At 40.8% G+C, this 22,957-nt stretch overlaps 1 long non-coding RNA gene across 1 annotated transcript; it reads right to left on the bottom strand.

The window, feature by feature from the left end:
• Window positions 1–4,774: 4,774 nt before the first annotated feature.
• Window positions 4,775–7,594, bottom strand: LOC110909733. Its single transcript, XR_004882133.1, has 3 exons — window positions 7,354–7,594; window positions 5,419–5,476; window positions 4,775–4,937 (listed from the first exon to the last, which is right to left on the bottom strand). It is a non-coding gene; the product is annotated as an uncharacterized LOC110909733 (long non-coding RNA).
• Window positions 7,595–22,957: the final 15,363 nt, after the last annotated feature.

Below are 22,957 nucleotides of genomic sequence, written 5' to 3'. Positions count from 1 at the left end.
TCGTGTATCTTTAGTTGGCGTGATGCGTATGCAATAACTTTTTCCCTTTGCATTAACACGCATCCTAACCCTTGTCATGAGGCATCACAATAGACTACGAAATCATCCGTACCGTCTAGGAGTGACAGAATTGGTGCATTACAGAGTTTGTCTTTAAGCAGTTGAAAAGCTGCTTCTTGTTTCTCTCCCCATTCAAATTTCTTATCTTTTTTTTTTGTGAGAGAAGTGAGGGATTGTGCAATCTTCGAAAAATTCTCAATGAACCTTCGATAATAACCGGCCAATCCTAGAAATTGACGTATTTCGGTTGGTGTCTTTGGTGCTCTCCAATTCTTTATGGCCTCAATTTTCGATGGATCAACGTGTATGCCTTTCTCGTTGACTACGTGTCCGAGAAATTGAACTTTGCGAAGCCAAAATTCACATTTGGAAAATTTCGCATACAGTTTCTCCTTTTTCAATAACTCAAGAATAGTTCTAAGATGGTGCTCGTGTTCACTCTTGTTTCGTGAATATATCAATATATCATTGATGAACACTATCACGAATTTGTCAAGGTAAGGCTTGCACACGCGGTTCATTAAGTCCATTAACACTACTGGTGCATTTGTTAAGCCAAACAGCATAACAAGGAACTCGTAATGGCTGTAGCGAGTTCGGAATGCCCGGAACACTTTCTTCTTGAACTCTGAGTTGATGGTATCCTGATCTCAAATAATAGCTCGATCCTTGAAGTTGATCAAATAGATCGTCAATCCTCAGTAATGGATACTGATTCTTGATTGTGAGTTTATTCAACTCCCGATAGTCTATGCACATCCTAAAACTTCCGTCCTTCTTCTTCACGAACAACACTGGAGCTCCCCAAGGTCTAATGAAACCCTTATCCAACAACTCTTGAAGTTGTGTGGATAATTCTTGCATTTCCGAAGGAGCTAATCGGTATGGAGACTTTGCCACAGGTGCGGCACCTGGAATTAAGTCTATTCGAAATTCGACTTGTCGTTGTGGAGGTACTCCCGGTAAGTCTTCTGGAAAGACTTCAGGGAATTCCTTCACAACCGGGATTTCCTCAAGTTTTAGCTCCTTGGCCTTTTTATCAACTATGTGCGCTAAGAATGCTATACATCCTTTTCGTAGGCACTTTCGGGCTTTCATACAGGAAATAATTCGTAAAGACATTTCGTTTTTGTCACCGTGAACAAGAAGTGTTTCGTTATTAGGAAGGAGAATTCGAATGATCTTGTCGTAACATACGACTTCGGCTTGATTGATGGATAGCCAATCCATTCCAATTACAATATCAAAACTACCTAGTTGAACGGGTATTTGGTCAATTTTGAATTTTCGTCCTCCTAGTTTTAAGGAACATCCTTTAACAATTATATCAGATTCAATTACCTTTCCATTCGCTAATTCGATAGTGAATGGAATATCTAGTTTAGTTGACTTTAGTCCAAGTATATCTTTAAATTCTAAAGATATAAAACTAAAATCTGCACCGGTATCAAACAAAATAGAAGCAAAATGATCGTTGACAGGGAACGTACTAGGATCACATTTGGATCCTGTCGTGCCTCTTGAGCTCCAATTACAAAGGCTCTTCTGCGGCCTTTGTTCTCTTTGGGACAGTCCTTCCTGAAGTGTCCCATATCACCATAATTAAAACAGCCTTGGGTTCTCCCTCGTTCTTTATCGTTACCATTGCCTCCTTCTTTGTTAACCACCTCGTTATTACCCCAACATTTTTCTGTGCCGTGACCCATTTTCCCGCATTTATCACACTTGGTGGCCTGGCATCCACCATAGTGGTGATAACCACACTGTTTACACTTAGGTGCATTTCCAATATATTCTTTACCACTCTTTTCCGTTGTGGCAACGAATGCCTTGGTTTTTCTCACTCATAGGGGTTTTCTTATGTTTGTTGTTCGACATAAAACCTTTCTGGAAATACTAATACTTTCTCTTATTGTTACGCGAAGAAGACTCCATATGTGTCTCCTTTTTCACCGCACCTTTATTCAGTTTTCCCATCCTTACTACATCCTCATAAGACTTAAGGCAAGAGTTATAGCCTAAGCAATTCTCAATATAGTTCCTCCAGTTCCACTATTGTTTGCAGTATGGTTTGCTTCGTGTTGTACGATTGCTTCTGCAACTCGCTGGTTCAGTAGAGCATCAAGCTCAGCTCGTGTTGTAGGTAAGGGTTCTGTTTGGGCTTGAAAAGTGTTACTTCGTTCTGGTGCCATGATCTTCATATATATATATAAAATATATCGACGAGATAGACATGAACGGAAATATAAACACATTATCACGCACTACGAGCATGAGGGCAAGATAGAGCATAATGATACTTATGCAAATCTTTCACACCATATTCATCACATCCTTTCAAGGATGTAGAATAAATTACAACAATGTGTCAATAACAAAATACCAACTTATATATGCCATGTCACCTTTTTACAATTATTTTAGTGAAGAAAACAAAAATAATCTCGGAGTTACATCACTTCGGTCGATACACGACATATAGTAATATATAAAATAAGGTGAAGTCTTTTCTTTACATTGTTCCTTGCTTGATATTCAAGTCTCCAAGTCTTCAACAGTCTTTTGTCTTTCACAAAATCAGGTATACTTCCCAAAAGATAGTAATTGAACATAACTACCGTGGTGTGGGATGTGAAAGTGAAGACATAGAAATTAGCCCGTGAAGGCACATAACCTCCTCCTCGAGACCAAAAATGTGCCTAATGGTGGCAGTCGAGTGGTTCTCAAGGGTACAAATGTGTTCCTCAAATGATAGAGGCGCTTTGTGGAATGTAGAGTGTGGAGGTACTGATAGGGGGGGAAAATGATAGTAATGGGGCATTCGGGGGAGGTCGAGTAGCAGAAATCTGAGTCTCAAGATCATGGACTCGTCGAAAGGGAATACTAAAATGAATCTTGGAAGATAAAACTCAATAATTTATAGTAATAAGCGGAAAATGGCATGGACGATATGGATTAGATGGGCTCATGTCCGGTGGTGGAGATTGAGAATGTGCATCGGAATAGTAAGGTGGAGAGTCGTGGGTGATAGGATGTATGTGTTGTCCATATGCCTTAGCAGAACAACCATCTGTTCAGGAGGGGAAAACCAAGCAGTTACCTCTATCCTTACAGTATGTATTCCATACTCTATGGACCTTGGTCGTCCAAAGTAAGGAAAGTCCTTCATCGCATTAACTCATGTGACGAATACATCGGTATTGTTTGAGCTCAACGAATTCCAACAAAGTTGTTATGATTTCTATAGATGTCGAATGGGATATGGTAAGAGACTTGCGCCATGACTCGTGCCATATTACCCTTTGAGACAAAACGAATGTCAAATAACGGATTTTATCGCAATAACTCCAATAAATATGATAAGGTGTTATAGGCACCGTGAGATTAACCCAAATGTTGGAGTTTTAGAATGTTTGAGGAAAATCCTTCCTGGATGGTTTTCCTAATTTGTTTGCTTAGATGACTTGTCTCAACTGACTTGTGATATAGATCGAATGCTAGGCACGAAATCAATACGTGTACTTTTTAATGTGTTGTGGGGAATCATAGTAATCACCTTAGTTAGCGTTCTAAGAAATGGAAAAATTGAATTCTTAAGTAACAACTCAAGAATTTTGAACAGGTAGTGATCATTAGTCTGACTCGCAGGGCCCACCAGGATTCCCATCCACTGCAAGTTATTATTACGTGGGCCCCCGTAATAATAAATTGCCTTGTATGGTCACCCTAGCGTTCCCTCGTTCAAAACAGACGATCAGTCGGATAGGGGGACATGATTGTCTAATTACCTTTAACATAGAATGGACCTTCATGATGGTCCACGCGTTAATACTTGTAGCCATTGCTCGCGGAATGGCACGAAGTTAAGAAATAGAAGTAAGAGGATTCATAACAATAATGGCTGAATGGTTACCTTCAATATGAGTGTTTCATCTTCCTTGTCTTGACAAGAATGTCACCAATCATGATTAATATGAACCATAGGGACCTTGTTCCTACTAATAGAGTATTCATCCAAGGCTACCACATCCACCTAATTGTCATCATCGAGGTCAGGCATTTTCCGTATCTGAGGGAAAACAACCATCTTTTATGGAATGTCGAGCTCAGGGTTTCACTTAGGGACTACGCCCTACCATGAGCTCATTAACAGATGCGAGGTCAATACGCTTGTTATGAGAGTCCAGAATAATAATAGAATTTGAATACTAAGATATCATGGTCGTGGCAAAATAATCCGTACAACATACACATGTGAACAACTTATAAATAATCGATTTTTGGACAATTGTACTTTTGTTTTTATCATTGTTTATATCGTATATCGTTTCCAGTTCGACTTAATGTTATCATGTCTAAACCCCATAGACTTGTACCAAATAAACTAGTCTTTTGGTATCATCATTTCGAACTATCATTTAATACTATCACATAGTATCCTTGCATTATCGTTTTGTATTAGTGGATGCTTTGTAAAAATATAATGTAGAACGCTTGTTGTAAAGAACTTCGTTTTGAAATTGTAGACTAGACTCAAAAAGAATCTTAGTTCACTACAATTGATGCTCTGATACCAGGTCTGTCACACCCCGATTTTCGGTTTGTGCGGAAGCGTATGGCGAGGTGTGACGAGAGCGGCAATCGTTACAATCAATCGAGTAAACAACACATTTGAAACATAAAAGATGTTCATCCATACATTTGATTCGAAATCATAATTTACATTACATATTTCTTGTTTGAAACTTGAAACAACAACAACTTTAACCACATTATTCAAAGTTCAAAACATAACAACCGAAAACAGATGACATCACAAAAGCTTGCGTTCTTGATAACCACTTGAACATATTTTTCCAAAGCCGTCCACTAATCTCCTGTAATACATGTTAATCTTGAAAACGTCAACAAAAGTTGAGTGAATTCATGTTATTTTGTTTTTGCATCAAATGAGTCTCCAAAACATTTGAAGTAATAAAATTCGTTTTTGTATAGTATGATAAAAAAAAATTGTATGATCATTAGTGTGTTGCAAGGACACTAATATGTATGCCGAATAGGAGGCAACCAAACCTTGACAATTTATCGTGTGTGTCAACGACACTAGTTTGGACACAAAGGCACTCTTGACGATCGTGGTTATCGTTGTCGTTAAGAGTGGGGCTTGCCAAAACCCAAATAGATCTATCCGTTTGTTCCTCGGTACTTGTTTATTCATTAATGGCCCCTTTATTTTAAACACCTATCCGCATGTGATCAAAATAGTTTCATCGTATTATCATACTATTTGTAACATGTATACATCCCCGAAGTTTAAAACTATAAACATTCAAAGTAAAAGGGGAAGCATGAACTCACAGATTTGCGTTCCATGCAAATCTCTATTCGATTCCTTGTTCGCGGTTCGTTTCTCGACCTACAAGTGTTCTAATCTAGTTAGACACTTAGGTTTGTTTTTGTGTATCGTACAAATATTCTATCTTGTATTTTGTTTTTGTGTTTTCGTATATATATAACTTCCTTGTATATATATATATATATTTATTTTATTTTATTTGTGTTTGAATGGGCTTAATTTATGTTTTAGAATTTAAGTCCATTTTGGGTATTTGGTGTTTATGGGCCTAGCCCAAATAACTTTGTTTAAAAATCCCAAATAACTTTGTTTAAAAATATGGGTCAATCCCAAATTAATTTGTAGGAGTGGGCCTTAGCCCAAAACAAGTAGGCCTAGCACAATTTAGTTTATAGTTGTGGACTTAGCCCAAGTAACTTGTGTAAGAATGGGCCTAGCCCAAATTGTTTTCTAAAATATATCTAGTCCATAATATTTGTAAATATTGGGTTTTTAGCCCAAGTATTTTGTAAAGTGGGCTTTAGCCCAATTTTTACTAAAAATACATTTTAGTCCATTGTTTTGTAAAAGTGGGCCTAGCCCAAATTTTATTTATGAGAAATGGGCATTAGCCCAATTTTTAATTTATGGACTACTTTTTAAAATGCAAAACTTTGGGCTAGTGAAAAATAATAATAGTAGTACTTGTATTTTTATAAAAATCTAATTTTTATAAAAATCATTACTTATGCCATAGTTGAACATTTTAGTGCATAAACTTGTGTGACGGTTCGTATTTTATTCTAGTCATTTACTACTTGTAGGTTTTATTTATTCGTACCGTTTGTCCCGTTGTGTTGTCCGTCACGTTTTATCATTTGCTTTGTTTGTGCCATTTTTGTTTGTCCGAAAGTCCATATAGTCCAATAGTGTCCGAATCTGTCCGTTTGTGTTTTCGTGTCCAAGGATGGACATTTTATTTCGTTTTCAAGTTTATATATATATTTTGTAATATTTTTTTTATGGATGTGTAATAATTTTGCATTTGTTCCTACTAGAACTAACATATGATGTACACATCAAAATATATAAACTTATGATACTTGATGAATATTTTGTAAGTACACATTTTATCCAAAAATATATACTTGTCATTTTTGTTTAGAAATCTTTTTATAAAACATGGATTTATGACTTTGTCCAAAAATTGTTTAACCATGTTTAAAGACCTCAAATAATAATTTTAGTCGCAAACTTCTTTGTTTAACAACTTTTAATACATCACAAAATTTATAAAAATTTTGCCATAGTTTTATTTGAAACATGGATTTTTCCCCAAGTTTATACAAAACTTGTTTTCAAATTATTTCAATACAAAACATCATCAAGTATCAATATCTATCAAAATTTGTCAACAAAAGTAGCATGAACATGATATTGTTCTTAACTTTCCCAAAAAGGAAACTTTATTCCTTATTTTTGCCAAAAATTTGTAAAACGGGATTTTATGAAAAACTCTTGTTTTAGATGTCTTACAAAGTCATTTGAAGCATAAACATGTATTCAAAATGTTTACTACTAACATATTTCTAGCTTTTGATTCTTTCCAGAAATGGAAACTTTATTCAATAAATTTTTCAAAAATTTATTTTCTTGTTTTTAAATGGTTTTTCACATTTTACTAGCATGCATGTTCATCAAAAACTCATGTTCATCACTTTGTTGATGAATCTTGGTTGATCCTACATGCATGTATGTAGATCATATTTTTGAGTAGAAATAACCAAGATTCAAGTTTATTAGCCTAGATTTCTCCAAGTTCATCTCTTAGTCATAGAAAAAGCATGTTTAAAAATAATGATTTTTAGTTGTTTCTTGTTATTTTTTTTTTAAGTGGGTTTATGATGAACTTGTAAAAGAAATCAAGAACAAAAGTAAGACTAGTGTGATGTTCTTACAATTTTTGCTAGGAAATAAGGATGAAGATAAGAAAAATCTTGATGATCTAGGGCTTCTAGTTCCACCAAAAATGCTTCGAATAGATTCCTTAATCTCACAAATATCTTGTTTTATTCATAAACCTTCATATTTGCATGTGTTCTTGAGTTTGGATTATGAAAGAAGGTGATGTATGAGGGTGTTTGGCCTTGAACGATTTTGGAGAGAGAGAGAGTAGGAAGTTGTGGTGTTTGATGGTTTTGGGAATAATGAAGAGAAGGTGGAGTGTAAGGATCAATAAAATGTTGGAAAATACACTAATCATCATTTTAGAGGTTCCAACACACAAATTGAAAATGGTGGCAAGTGGGGGGGACCCACTTTGATCGTGAGTAAGCAAGGAGGTGGAAGAGTTTGCATTTTTTTTTTTTATAAATCTTGATTAATATACAAACTTTATAAACTTTGATATTTTATATAAAAATATCTACAATGTTTTAAACCCTCATATTTTAAAGTAGTGTGACACTAGGTAAAACTAGTTCACCAAAATTTTTAGTTTGCAATTCGGGTGAAAAAGTCGGTTCGGGTCCTGTACCGGGTTAAATACTGACACCGTGTTTCGTTCGGCTAAATACATAACAAAAATTATTTTTGCACTTGATTTATTATTCAAATAATTAATCCAACTTTTTGGACTAAAAATTTTATTATTTTTGACACGGTTCCGGTACCGGCTTTGCTGACTGGCAGTTACTGAACTAGTCGTGTAGCTTAACGCAATAAGATTTGATTGCGGATTTTGTGTCGTTTTTAATACCCATTATATTATTTATGTCAAATAATATTTATTTTTGGGTTTTCGGACAGTTACTGTTTTGTTCTGCGGAATGCTGTACACTTCCGCATGATTGCTGTATTTTTCTGCGGACTTGGACAATTTGGTTTTTAATTGGAATTTTGTAAATAATAAGGCACATATTATTTTTGGACAAAGCTTTTTATAGAATATTTGTGTAGACATATCCGTATGTCTTGTTTTTATCGTGTCAGACTGTACCGCGACTAGTACTGACAAGTATTGTTTAATCGCGTTCCTATTGTTAGTCTAGGATATTGTTTCCAATCGCAACGGATTTATTATCATAATTTACTATGATTTTTGTAATTCCTAGACTCTCAAGACTTTAATTAATTAAAATAAAGTCGTATACGCGAAAATAAAAATTTAAATAGTTGTTCAGGTTGTACGGAATTACCGGAATTTTGCCGATTGTCACAGAACGTTGGATGAACGTTGTTGAGCTCTTGAGGTAAATCGAGTCGATAAGCCACCTTACCAATCCTTTAGAGTATCTTGAAAGGACCAACATAGCGAGGGGCAAGTTTTCCCTTTTTACCAAAACGAACCACTCCTTTCCAAGGAGACACCTTGAGAAGAACGTGGTCACCAACGTTGAATTCCATAGGTTTGCGTCCCTTGTCAGCGTAGCTCTTTTGACGACTTCGAGCCTTGAGTCGATTGTCACGGATTTGAAGAATCTTATCCGTTGCTTCTTGTATGATCTCAGGGCCAGTAAAATGTTTGTCACCAATCTCGTGCCAGCTTAAAGGAGATCGGCATTTGCGACCATACAATGCCTCGAAAGGAGCCATTTGAATACTGGAGTGGTAGCTATTGTTGTATGAGAACTCGATCAAAGGTAAATGCACATCCCAACTACCACCAAAGTCGATGACACAAGAACAGAGCATGTCCTCTAGGGTTTGGATAGTACGTTCAGTCTGTCCATCCGTTTGAGGATGAAAAGCCGTACTAAGATTCAAATGAGTACCCATAGCGGACTGAAAAGTTTGCCAGAGACGCGAAGTGAATCGACCATCACGATCAGAAATGATGTCGAGAGGAACACCATGATGGCGTATGACTTCATTGGTATAGACACGAGCAAGTCGTTCAACCTTGAAATCTTCGCGAATGGGAATGAATTGTGCGGACTTAGTTAAACGATCAATGACTACCCAAATGCTGTCGTAACCAGAAGGTGTACGCGGGAGTTTAGTTATGAAGTCCATCGCAATGCTATCCCATTTCCACACGGGGATTTCAGGTTGTTCGAGTAGACCAGAAGGTCGTTGGTGCTCGGCTTTGACTTTCGAACAGGTAAGACACTTGGAAACGTACACAGCAATGTCTTTCTTCATACCGGGCCACCAATAGGATGTACGTAGATTATGGTACATCTTGTCAGCGCCAGGATGAATTGAGTACTTAGATTTGTGTGCTTCGTTCATGATAAGGTCACGAAGATTGTCACGATCCGGAATCCAGACGCGATCACAACAATAGAGGAGACCATCAGGTTTTGAAACGAGTTGACTTTCAGATGCTCCACGTATTTCTACAGCCATGGAACCTTCATTGATAGATGAGTACTGTGCTTCACGAATACGATTGTGAAGATCACTCGAGATATGAAAACAACGAATGACATCTACACGAGCCTTACGACTAAGTGCATCGGCCACGACATTCGCCTTACCAGGGTGGTAGCGAATCTCGCAGTCGTAGTCGTTGAGCAATTCCACCCAATGTTGCTGTCGCATATTGAGTTCTTTTTGGTCAAAGATGTGTTGTAGGCTCTTATGGTCAGTGAAAACAACACACTTAGTACCATATAGGTAGTGTCGCCAAATCTTTAACGCAAAAACAACTGCGCCAAGCTCGAGGTCGTGGGTAGTATAATTTTTCTCATGTATTTTGAGTTGGCGAGAGGCGTAAGCGATGACTTTGTCTCGTTGCATGAGCACACAACCAAGACCACGATTCGATGCATCACAATACACCACGAAGTCATCATTCCCATCAGGGAGAGCGAGGATAGGAGCGTTGCAAAGCAAGTCCTTGAGGGTTTGAAAAGATTCCTCCTGCTCAGGACCCCAAGCAAAAGGTTTCTCTTTTTGAGTCAACGAAGTGAGAGGAACGACGATCTTTGAAAAGTTCGAGATGAATCGACGGTAATAACCCGCCAATCCTAAGAAAGAACGGATTTCAGAAGGAGATTTAGGCGCGGTCCAATTCTTCACGGCTTCGATTTTTGAAGGGTCGACATGGATTCCTTTTTCACTAACAACGTGCCCAAGGAATTGAACTTCTTTGATCCAAAACTCGCATTTAGAAAACTTAGCATATAAACGTTCAACACGCAAAAGTTCAAGTATAAGGCGGAGATGACGCTCATGATCGGCTCGAGATTTAGAATAAATGAGGATATCATCAATGAAGACGATCACGAAGCGATCCAAGTAAGGCTTACAAATACGATTCATGAGATCCATAAACACAGCGGGTGCGTTGGTCAAGCCAAAAGGCATAACCACGAACTCGTAATGTCCATAGCGTGTGCGAAAAGCGGTTTTTGGAACGTCCTCTTCGAGGACTCGAAGTTGGTGATAACCAGAACGAAGATCGATTTTGGAGAAACAGGTAGCGCCTTGAATTTGATCAAAGAGGTCGTCGATACACGGAAGGGGATAACGATTCTTAACGGTGAGTTTGTCGAGCTCACGATAGTCGATACACATGCGGAAAGAACCATCTTTCTTTTTAACGAAAAGCACATGAGCACCCCATGGAGAGGTACTTGGACGGATAAAACCCTTATCGAGGAGTTCTTGAAGCTGAGAAGACAATTCTTGCATTTCGGAAGGTGCAAGACGATAAGGAGCCTTGGCAACAGGAGTCGCACCAGGTACGAGGTCAATACGAAAATCAACAGATCGAGGAGGAGGAGGACCGGGTAGATCTTCAGGAAAGACGTCAGGGAAGTCGCGCACCACTGGAACATCACTTAAACTTTTTCCCTTGCCCTTTTCTTCCACAACGTGGGCTAAAAAAGCAAAGTACTGTTTGCGTAAGTACTTGTTCGCTTGTGTGCAGGACGTCAACTTTAGTCCCCTTGAAGGTCGGTCTCCATAAACGTGTAAAACGTCACCAGATGGAAGAGGTAAGCGAACAAATTTCTCGTGACAAGCGATTTCAGCATGATTCTTTTGAAGCCAATCCATGCCTATGATGACGTCGAAACTACCCAATTGCATGGGTATAAGATCAATAGAGAAAGCATGCTCGTTAAGAGTATGACGGCAATCGAGGAGAATGGAATCGACTAGGATAGACTTGCCATTGGCGACCTCAACGGAAAACGACTTAGGTAGCTTAGAGCGTGTGCAATTTAACAATGATTCGAATTCTAAGGACACAAAGCTTTTGTCCGCACCAATATCAAATTGTATCGAAGCATAAAGATGGTTAACAAGGAACGTACCGTTAACGATATCATTGTCGTTGCGCGCTTGATTCGCGTTTAGGTTGAAGGCACGTCCACGAGGAGGTTGTTGCTGCTCTTGATTCCATTGTGGGCATTGAGGACGAAGATGATTAACATCCCCACATTTGAAACAAGCTCTAGCGGGCCTTGCATTTTGAGGAGCAGGTAGGGCTTGTTGGGCTTGTTGGGCTTGCTGAGCTTGCTGAGCGGGTGGTGCTTGTTGTGGTTGTTGGCGACAAAAATTGGTAGTATGACCATAACGGTTGCAATTGCCACAACGACGGCACCTAGCATTGACGGGGTGATGGAAATTACAAGTGGCACACTTGGGGTGAATCCCAGTGTACGGCCTTTGGGTGTTATCAGGAGCAACAGGGTCAGGGTTAACAGGCGGCACAATCGCGTTACAAACGGGGTTGGATTGCTTTCGCTTCTTTCCCCTATTGTTATTCGATTGTTGGGTGATTTGGTTGGCTGGCTTCGAAGGAACGAGGTTTGCGGCTTGCTTGTCGCGAATACGGTTGTTGTTCAAGGACGCGGCCAAACGGTAAATGTCTTCGATGCTATCGAGTTTGGCTGCCTCGATTGTGTCACGCATATTAGGGGGTAAGCCATTGATATACTTGCTTTTCTTGCGATCAGGGGTCGAGACAAGGTGAGGGACAATGAAACAGAGTTGTTTGAAACGGGTGGTGTAGGCTAGGTTGTCATCACCAATCTGCTTTAACACCCAAAATTCTTCCTCCAACTTTCGTTGCTCATGCGGAGGACAAAACTCATCCATCATTAGGGCCTTAGTCTCTTCCCATGTCAAAGCATATGCCAGCTCGTTCGAACGTATGTTTCTTTCATTCGTCCACCACTCGAGAGCTCGGGCTTGGAATACCACAGTCGCGCTGTGCGTCTTGAGCTCATCGGGGCACTCGTTATTGATGAATGTGACCTCTATGCTGTCAAACCACTCAAGCATGGCGGTCACCCCATCATTGCCAGTGAATGGCTTTGGATTGCACGATGAAAAGTGCTTGAAGTTGAACGAGACAGGCTTGCGTGCTTCGACCTTAGAGTCGACGGAAGAGTGAGGAGTCTCAGAGGCTCGAATCTCGGAAATGACCTTTGGAACGACGCGAGCAAATTGATCGGCCATGAAAGCCATCATCTTCTTGGTGGAGCGAGACTTTGACTTCTTAGACGCGTTGGAGTGACGAGAAGACATCTAAGATTCAAAAGAACGAATAGGTGAGACTTGGTCATAATGTTTGTTTAAGAAAACGAAATTGATCACATAGCATAAAGGTTCACATAGCGTAAAAGGTTCAATTTGATTCACATTACATAAAAGGTTCAATTTGATTTACATAGCATAAAAGTGTTTCATATAGCATAGTCATGAATTCCACATAGCATAACATGGATAAACGAAAGCATCGTAAATTTAGTTTGTTCACGAGGAATTATTATTGTTTGTGATTGCGATAACGTGCGAAATGATTAAAACGACATTTGGAAATGAATGAACGTTCAAGTATAAAAATCACATATAAATTGAGATACATAAAAGAGAGGCTCAATAAAACATTGGATTGTTTCGGGTAGAGAAACGTCGACTATTCCAAAGTGGGTCGAAAGTTCTTTCGAATTAGAGATATTGTGCTTTGGCCTATAAGTAAGATACTCTCGTCGAGAAGCGATTAACGGTATCTTACCCTTCCGGTTACTACACATCTCTAAATGATTGAAACATTCGGGACTTTGGCGAGAATAAAAATCGAGGAATGGGATTTAATCGACGAGATGCGGGTTTCACCCCTAACTTGACGATTTCGTACCCTAAATGTGGTTGGTACTCGTCGATCAAAATAAAATTTTGACACTTTGACGAGGGTCCACTAGAGTTGAAATGGAAATTACCATTAAGTTGTGGATGTCACTCCTAGCTTAATGGTGAAATTTCGTGCAAAATAGATTAAAGGTAGAATGAGAGTCGTTTACCAAATTGTGGGTTTCACGCCTATTTTGGTAAATTCTTCTCGTTGGTGTTATAAGAGCATAAAAATAGCATAAGTGTATTAGTGTTAGCCTTAGGAAAGGCACATAATTTTAATAGAAAGTATAGCTAGGAAGCATGCATGGTAGAGTACAAAAGTTTTAAACAACAAATAAGAGGCAAAATTCCTAGAACTATAGATTAGGGCAAAAGCATGGCAATTTTCCTAATTCCCTATAGTTATGGCTCTGATACCAATCTGTCACACCCCAACCGATGGCGGAAACATCGGGATGAGACGAAGTGTGTATAGATTGCTAGAGACGTCATAACACTATGTGACAATATTTAATTAAATTCAAATTTCATTGCAATACTAAATGTCATACCAATTCAAAAGGAGATAACAACATTGTTTCAACAAAAATCATAACAACAAAAGATAGATAAATTTAGGTGTGTATCTAGCCACCCTAACTTGTTTCTTCAATCATCCATACTTCAATAATCAACCTGCAACATGTATTAAAATAGAGTTTCAATGCAAAAGCAAAGAGCGAGTATACAAGTTTGTTTACATAGCATATAGAATAAAAACTCATATCCAACATGAACATATTAAAATAGTTTCAACCATGCTAGTTTACGCAGTCCAAGTGATAGCCCAAGTTTCCAATGCGTTAAAGTACCTAACCCAAAGTTTCACGGGAGGTTAATATGTCTCCTCCTAACAATACCCCAAAGACTAACGGGGAGGTGCATTACCCCTATAGCGCTACCATTGTTAAGGCGGAACTACACACAAGGATTAAACGTTCACATAGCACAAAATAGTCTCAAGTTTCACAAGTTTCATGTTTTATGTTTAAAAGGATAGAGCATGATTCAAATAAGTTTCAAGTGTCACGTGGGTTTAATATAGAATACATGTTGCACCCAAAGTGTTTAAAAGTAAAATGGGTTCGAGTATACTCACGGTAGTTGCAAGCTTTCCTACTTGAAATCCCGCGAGCGAGTTTGGTGGATGGATTAAGTTGGAGCACCTAGTCCTTCTACACAATGAAACGTAGGTGTGTGAGTTTGGCGTACAACGGAAGATTATAGTTTGGGGTTTAACATAGCATAAAGTAGGATATCAAAATAATCATCCTTGACTTATACTCTTATATGACACTACGTAACCGCTAGGGTTATATTGTATTTCATGGGTAGTAAGCCCATTAGAATCATACTTGGAGTGTTAAGTCTTAGATGTCATTCTACTACTTTAACATATAAACACAAGTTTAATATTAAAGGTTCGAATGTGTATGTATATATATTTAAGTATTACATATTATTAAGTTCAATATTTCAAGTAGGAGGTAGAAGATTAGGATCTTCGTTTAGGTACCTCGAGTCATTCATGAATGTCATGTATGGGGTAGGAAGAACATGCTCCCATTTAGGGACCCCCTGAATGTTCACCACTTCACTTGATGTAAAGACAACCAAGGAGGGTCACGAACTAGGTTTAGTACAATAATACAAACAATCTAACTAAAGAGAAATCATCAAATCATGTGAGGATTTTATGTTGGAACAACCCAAGTTGTTCCATAATCACTTCTCATCAAGAACCAAGCTTGAACATGACTTGTGGGTGAAATACCCTAATAAAACAGAAAGTATTTGAGGTTTTAACCTCTGATTTATAGTGTCTCAACCTTGTTTTTAAGCTTTACCAACCATAAGAGAGGTTGTAAGCGTTAGGACATAGGCTTGAGATGTGTTAGACACAAGTTGGATGAGTTTAAACAAACTTTTGAAGAACTTGAAACAAAACAGAAAGTTTGTGGACAATTTCGGAGCAATTCCAGGTCTAATTTCTCCAAGGAGAAGTCAAGGAATCAAACCCCATGATTATCCAAGCAAGTAGGAAGAAGAATCGAGTGATTTCGTTAAGAAATGAGCAAGTTATACTCACTTTTGTGCAAGAGTATGAATCTGTCCGAAAATGCAGATTTACAACTGAATTGAGAGTGAATTTGGAGTGATTTGAGAGGTTGAAAGTGTAGAAATGCTTGGAGAAGGTGTATATTTATAGTGGAAGAGTTTGAGCATGATTGGAGGTGTTTAGAGGTGGCTTAATGGTGATTGGGGAGTGTTAGAACTTAGGATTTCGTGCTAATTCGCGTAGATAATCAGCTGTTGTGTTTTTTCCCGATCTGGCATCCCCACGCGGCCCGCCTGAGGTTTTTGGCTAAGTTCACACGGGCCGTGAGCCTTTTGTGGTTCTGGGTAAGTTTCATTTTTTTTACAATTTGGCCCCTGAAGTTGTGTAATTGATGCTTTTAAGGTGTTTTAAGGGCCATTCTTGTCACAAAAGCATGGATTAGGTTATGATTTAGTATGAGGAGTATAAACTAAGTATAATCAATCGTATAAGTATCAAATCAAGTGTCGTTCTCGTTCAAAATACGTTCAATGCATAAGTTTAGATTAATTGCAAGTTTCACACATAGTTTCCAAGAATCACGTTTAAACAGTGATTGATTCACGAAGTCGAACATACGAGCATATATAGAATGCGTATAACATAAATGTAACAAAATACAAGCTTCATTAATGATCCAAGTCTCGGTTTGACAATGATTACAAAGAAGGGAATGATTACAAGAATACAAAGTTTCCAAAAATAGAAATACGATCAAAACCTTCTATAAATGGAAAGTACAAAAGAGCCGGGCGTTACACTTGCAACTTAAAGCAAAATTCACTTCCTTCAATATCCGCCATATCAACAGGAGTGAAAACAAACCTGCGGATGCACTTTCAAAGCTCGCAGCCACCAGCTTCCAACACATGGCAAAGGAGATACGTATCGAGATTCTGCAAAATCCCTCAGTACCCCTGCGCCAAGTCAATGTCATCCAGCACGGTACAACATCCTGGATGACACCAATGATTGCATACTTGCAATCAGGTGTTACTCCTGAAAGCAAGGCAGAGGCACGCAAGTTGCAATACAAAGCGTGTCATTATCAAATGGGAGACGGTATCTTATACCGTAAATCATACCTACGGCCAATCCTACGATGCGTCGACCCTCAAGATGCCATGTACCTTATCAGAGAGATACACGAGGGAATATGTGGCATACATGCAGGACCACGCATGGTAGTGGCCAAAATTATGAACGCCGGGAACTACTGGCCCGGTATGCACCTGGATGCGATCAAATTCTTGTGCAAGTGTTTCAATTATCAGCGGCATGCTCCCAAGATCTTGCGCCCCAAAAACAACCTGATCCCCGTCACCACCGCATGGCCATTCCAAAAATGGGCAATCGATGTGGTGGGACAATTTTCGGACGCACCAGGTGCGGTGAAATTCATCATAGTGGCTGTTGATTATTTCACAACTTGTGTAGAGGCAAAACCGCTCGCCTCAACCGCCGCTATGATAACATGGAAATTCGTCTGGGAACATCTCATCTGCCGTTTCGGTCTACCGATGTGCATTGTTACCGACAACGGCACCAACTTCGCTGCCGACGACTTTCATAACTGGCTAAAGGAACTACACATTGAACACATATTCTCCTCAGTGGCGCATCCGCAAGGAAATGGCCAAGTCGAGAGTATCAATAAAAACTTAGTCGAAGGCATCAAAGCACGGTTGGGAACAGCCAGACGTGGCTGGGTCGATGAACTCCCGAGTATCTTATGGGCTCACAGGACAAGCCCAAAAACAAGTCACGGTGAGACACCCTTCAGCCTGGTCTATGGCTCCGAAGCGGTGATCCCTGTGGAAGTAGGTCTCCCCTCACCCAGAATGTTGGCTATCAGCAAGATAGACAACAGTGAGGAACGCAGGCTTGACTTGGACCTCCTAGAAGAAAGGCGTGAAAACGCTGCCATCAACGAGGCCAAGTACAAAACCAAGCTTGAAAAGTACTACAACTCACGCATCCACGTTTGTACTTTTAACCCGGGAGACTACGTCCTTCGCGATAACGAAGCATCTAACGCTGAGCGCCCAGGGAAACTCGCCCTCAAATGGGAAGGACCCTACCTCATCCAAGAGGTTCTGGGCAAAGGCGCGTATAAACTACAAACGTTAGAATGCGAACCTATCGCACACACATGGAATGCACAACAGCTTCGATGTTGTTACATGTAAGCCATGTTTTTACATTTTCCATGTAACCTATCGGGCCGCAGGCCATTTGCCAATAAATAAATAAACGATTCAATGCAATATTGTTTATTACTTCTATTACAAATGCGTGTTCCACTTTGCGGTGTCTGCAAAAACAGATTGGCGAAATCTTTATTCACGATACCTACACAAAGTGGCAACCACACACAAATATTGAAATATGCCAGCAAAGGCAAAACATTAAATGTCTATCCGGCTGGATACACGTTTACGGTTTTTGCAAACCCTACACAATTCCTAAGCCCTAACGGGATAAAAACAGGAATTGACTAATACTCATACGACAAAGGTACAGAGCATACTCAACTGCGCTTTACAGCTAACAGAGTCATATGCGCTCACACAAAGAAAGTAAATTTTTTTTACACTTTAAGCCACACATACTTGCATATCACCTAGATACGCAAAAGGCAAATTCAGACTTAATGCTATTCACAATAACATTAACTCATACACGTTCAAGCATGCAAGTAGTAAAAACAATTGTATAAATTGACCAAAACGATTAAACTTTGTATTCAAAAAATTTCTACACCTACGCGGTGCACAAGAGATTTACATAAAGTTTCTAACATTTACATCGAGGAAACAAAAAAGGGCAAGCAGGCCAACCTAGTCCTTCTTTGTACCACTGGTACCCGCACCACCCGTGCCATTACCAGCGATCTCTTCCTCCTCTTCCTCTTTAGGATCACCATACAACGACCGCAAGCGGTCCACATAATCTTCCGCCTCCAAGCATTTATCAACTTCCTCGAGGGCGGAAATGGACAGGTCGTTATACGCCGCAACAGCGACAGCAAGACGCGCTTCAGTATCTACGCCATGGAACCCAGATCTTTCATCGATAAATTTACCTTGAGGGATAAAAGGTTCATATGGCTGATACATCGGTTATAGCCAGCTTTAAAACCAGCCTCCCACGCGCGCTGCTTAAGCTCCTCTACAGCAGCTGCGTTCTCAGGTGCGTCAAGGATAGCTCCAACAATCTGCAAAGAACAAGCAATAAAGTTAGCAAAGGAAAAACTAAACGATAGCAAAGGCACCGGGTACTTACATGCCCGATACAGTGATCACGCATCCAATCGCGGTCTGCCTTCAGCTTCGGCCGCGCAGGTAGTAACCTCCGCAAGAATGGTCACACGGTTCTGCACTTCAGCCTTTCAACAACAAAGAAAACACAAGTATACAAAGATAATCAATCATACTTGTGAAACAAAGATACAAATTCAAGAGCAAAAACAACTCATACCTAGAGGCCCTCAACAGTTTTGTTTAAATTGGTGCGGTCAGCATTTGCCTCTTCAAGAGCCTTAGCAGCGCGGGCCTCCGCCTCCTTGGCCTCTTTGGCAACCACCTCAGCTGCGACCTTCTCCTTGATCAAAGCAGCATTCGCTGGCTTGACATTCGTCAGCTCCCGACGAACACGAAACAACGTTTCATTCTGTTTGGCCCAAGATTCTTTCCAACTCTTGCGCTCATAAGAAAGCGACTCTTTCCAACTCTTACGCTCATCAGAAAACAATTTTGCAAGAGTACGAACCTGTTTAAGGCCAGCAGTTGCAGCCCACTCCTCAGTCTGCTTATACTGCTCAAAAGCAGCCTTCTCCCTTTTAAGCTGCTCCGCACCCTCCCGAGCAGCTTTCACCAATGCTTCAGCCTCAGCCTGCAAGCGAGCATTTTCCTCCTCCTTACGTCTCTGCACCTTGTAGTCTTCCATAATGGCATTCGCCATTATGGAACTCCCAACAAGCATGGACGAGAGTTGGTTGATCCGGTGTTCACAAGACAGGCCGCAGGCACGAAAGACCTTAAAAGAAGTGCCCAAACCACTCAAGATATCCCTGCACGCGGAGGGATCAGTGTAAATATCATCCCCTTGCATAACATTCCAAGGGGGTCGATGTTAGTTCACACTCTGGTCTTCCGTATAGGTGCGGTAGTAGAACTCCAATTCAGACTCCCCAGGCTGAATAGAAGGCTCTTCAACACCCGCACCCCCAGGAGCAGAACCGGAAGCCTTCTCGGCAGCAGGGGACTTTTGCTTTTCAGCAGTAGCAAACTTAAAGTTGCCAAGATCCCCCGAAAAGATCAGATTATCAGAAGAATCCACTGTATCAAAAATTTGATTCGTGGTCTTCTTCCCAACATCCTCTGCTTGCACAGAAGGCTCTGTAACCACTTTAGCAGAAGGGTTTATTGTAAACCTTTTGTCCACCCCCGCATCCACAGCCGCGTCATGCGTGGGGGAAGGAGGAGTATCAAACAAGGAGAAACCTCCATCTTGCGGTTCTGCGAACAAAGCAAAAACAACTATCAAATACAAGTTACAATGACAAACACTTGTAAGGTTATAATCCACTTACCAGACGCAACCGCAGGCTTCGGCTGCGAAACAGCAGTTGTCCGTTTCGTTTGCAACCTGTAACGTTTCCGTTCACCGGCGCCAGCAGCCTTCTCCTCTACCTTCATTTTCTTCTTCTCATCAGCAAGCTTGGAACCCGCAGAGGATCCACCTGCAGCCGCACCACCACCTGGAACACCCAAACCCTAAAGGGTGTCAGACACTACCACGTAATCGGTGTATCTACGGAAACAAGTAGGAGAGACACCTGCCCCCTGGGACACCAAAGGAGGAACAACAGCAGCCTCAGGCTTCTTCTTCTGGCGAAAGCGCATACCTTTCACCGCCTGTTTCTTGGGAACACCCTTCGCGTCAGGATATCCCAGGGCCCCAAGATCACCTGCATATAAACCATCAAAGAAGCAAATCAGTAAGGCCATCTTCTTTATGCAACAAGTAAAGGGAAAGTATCCACTATACCTTTGCCTTGCGGTAACTCAACTGTCGATGCGGCCTCCGTAGGCACCCGGAAGTTGTCACGGATGATGACGTTAAACCCATCCTCATCATCCGCACAAGCAACTGTCACAACCTTGCCCTTGAAGTCCGAATCAAATATCCTCCACAGGGCAGCATCCTATGATAATACACTTACAAATCAGCAATGCATAAGGAAGTAAGAAAAACCGCACAAGAGAAAAAGTACTTACCACCACTTTTCTCCCGCACAACGGGCCTTGCTTTCCTATTCATCCTAGTCAACATCATCCGCAGCACCCACAGCTGCGTGTTGTTCAGCTTCTTCCACTCAATGGTCCGCAGCTGTGGAAACCAGTCCACCGTGTCAGCCCGGGGTACAGCAAGGGTCTCCGATATGATTGTCTCGGTCACATTTCGAAAGATTAAAGTAGCAGTGACCGCGGCAAACTTGATGTAGAAAAACTTTGTTTTCCACTTTGTAATACTCTTGGGAGGGGTCATCAACTTGGGACTACCGTCCCGTTTACGGAAAGAAAAGAACCCCAATGACACCGTCATTTGATAGAGCCGTCGGAAATCTCCGACAGTAGGCTCCATACCAAGAGCACGAAAAGTATATTCAAAATTCCGAATCCGGATCATACCAAATGGACTCAGTTGGGAAATGTGGATCTTGTACCACTCCAAAACCTCAACGACGAAAACAGTCAATGGTAACCGGAGGTTACAGTCACCGAAAAAATCTGCCCACATAGTGACGTAACCGGCTGGAGTATCACCCTCTTGTGGGTAGATAGCACCATATTCTTGAGGCATCTGAACCTCGGTCATTAAACGATCAAAAGTGGATTTTGGCCACTTCAGCACCGGCAAGCCACCACCCGGTGCACCACCTTCTTCCTCTTCCTCCGCCGCCGCCGGCAACGAATGATCAGGGTTTTCACCCTCAACATTATGTGGATTCGATGGTTCAGACATTGAAATAACGAAGACAGAAACAAGAAGATGAGTTCAAGAAACTCAGAAACTTCACCGGAATATCAAACAAGTTCTCGGAGAAGACGAAGGACACTCTCTTTCTCTCACCGGAATTTTTTTGAAATTTTGAATAAGTGAGGGGAAACCACAAACGTTTTCCCCTTATATACCTATCACAATTAATGTGAGGCAGTAACCGAATCATCACGTTTGAAAAGAGCGAGTTATGCGACGCCACGTGTTCAGCGATGGTTTCGCTGACGGTTACCACGCGCGGGTGGCCGCCCACGCGCCTGACAAAAGAGACTTTTTACACTCCTGCTACAGTGCATTTATGACCTTGGGCAGTGCAAACGTCCTTTCGTTTTAGCACATGCCAGGAAATCCTACCAACTTTCACCAACTCACACGTGCGTTCAGCCACGTATGCAACAGAAAAACGACAACATTATCCAAATATAAGCGGCATGCAGTTTCTCTGGTATACCGCACCATAACCCATACCGCATGTCGTTTTTTACATACCCCTTCAAAAAGGCAAAAATATATATCTCTACATTATGTAAGGAGTATAACTAATATCCTCATTTGCCTGCGAGCACACGTGGAATATGCGGAGATGACACACACGAGCCCGCACAGGTATGTCAGATACTCAGAACCAGCGTTGTTCTTTGGACTGCGAAAACCGCTTCTCAGGATGAAGCCAACCGCATTCCTTTCCAACTTCTTCAAGCTTCAAATCCCTCGTGTCCGGTTCACAAACACAGAGGGTGCGCAAACAGCTTCTCGTTAGGGAAAAGGATAAGTATGATGAGCGACCGCACATCAGCAACCCTGACTCCTGATCCTTCAAGAGCCACATCCAAGTATAACACTCTTTTAAAGCGAGTCTTCTGTGACAAGCCGCAGACACTCATGAGTCACTGCTGTTACACATTAAGCTCCGCGATCGGTAGCTACGGAAGAGCCACAACTAAGTCATCACACAGATGAACGAAGCTACTTCAAGGAAAACTGCTTCCCATTGAAACGTGAAGGAAAGTGGCTACAGAACGAGTGCGGACGAGATTCCCAATCATCTAAGGGGATCTCCTTGAGCAACAAGCCAAGGAACAGTGGTAACAAGTCTGCTTATGACTTTGTTTGCCCACCTATGAGCCGCATAGAATAAACAATGGTGGGCACCACCATGCATATGACCATGTTTATTGGCCCATAGTACAGATTCAAATTGTTCGACCAAACACGACCAACAATAACGCAACGAGGTAACCGCAAAGGACGTGAGGTTACTTGAG

Source organism: Helianthus annuus, chromosome 15 (assembly GCF_002127325.2).
Source record: "Helianthus annuus cultivar XRQ/B chromosome 15, HanXRQr2.0-SUNRISE, whole genome shotgun sequence".
Taxonomy (NCBI): domain Eukaryota; kingdom Viridiplantae; phylum Streptophyta; class Magnoliopsida; order Asterales; family Asteraceae; genus Helianthus; species Helianthus annuus.
Note: the sequence above shows the minus strand (reverse complement) of the source record. Positions and strands in the feature narration are given on the sequence as shown.